Genomic DNA, 791 nt, shown 5'->3' with positions numbered 1-791 from the left:
GTCTCCAAAATTACAAAAAGCACATCTAATTATCATAACAGTTTCCATATGACCCACACTCTACATTTCAAGGGCCAGATTTACTAAACAGGGCAAATTAGCATTAGAGCTCATTTCCATAAAAGCTCAGATGGGAGGGGGAAATTCTGCGTGTGATTTACTGATAATGCACACATTAAAGTCACCATGAAATCAAAATGGAAAATTCTTATTTTTTTATGGAATACTGTAGTGTTTATTATAAATAATTTATCCGTGCTCTTCATTATTTTTTTTTTAAATTCATGTGCCCTCATAATCATTAATCAGAAACGTTAACCTCCCCTCCCCCTCAAAACGACTCATCTTCTCTTCAGGTCACGAGCTATGGTGCAAGGGCGGAGCTAGTGACGTGAGGGGTAAACGCTGGGATAAACGACAGGGGGAAAAGCTAAAGCTGATGCTTCACTTTATAGCACTGACACCAGTCATGAGGGAGTACGTTACCCCTAAACATTGAAAAGATATTAGGATATTACGACAACATTACGCTTAGGACATCGCAAACTAATTTTTTTCATGAATATGACTTAACCTGATGGAGGATGCGCACATTCAGGCAGTCTCTCTCTCTCTCTCTCTCTCTTGCGCACGCGCATGCGCTGTTAGGCATGATTTGTGCTGTTGATCGTCATCGTCATCCTTAATAAATAAAACATTTATTCATGCTTGGGTGTCGGCTGTGAATCCAGTGGAGAGAAATCACCCACCACTAACTGCAAACTGGCATTCAGATCTGCCTCCATTTTGTT

General features: G+C 40.2%; 1 protein-coding gene across 1 annotated transcript in view; it reads left to right on the top strand.

Annotated features, from left to right (window-relative positions):
* Positions 1 to 791, top strand: part of nckap1l (NCK associated protein 1 like) — a 27,861-nt gene that overhangs the window by 15,144 nt on the left and 11,926 nt on the right. The window lies entirely within an intron of this gene.

The sequence above is a fragment of the Sinocyclocheilus anshuiensis genome, unplaced genomic scaffold (genome assembly GCF_001515605.1).
Source record: "Sinocyclocheilus anshuiensis isolate Anshui unplaced genomic scaffold, SAMN03320099.WGS_v1.1 scaffold169, whole genome shotgun sequence".
Lineage (NCBI taxonomy): Eukaryota > Metazoa > Chordata > Actinopteri > Cypriniformes > Cyprinidae > Sinocyclocheilus > Sinocyclocheilus anshuiensis.
Note: the sequence above shows the minus strand (reverse complement) of the source record. Positions and strands in the feature narration are given on the sequence as shown.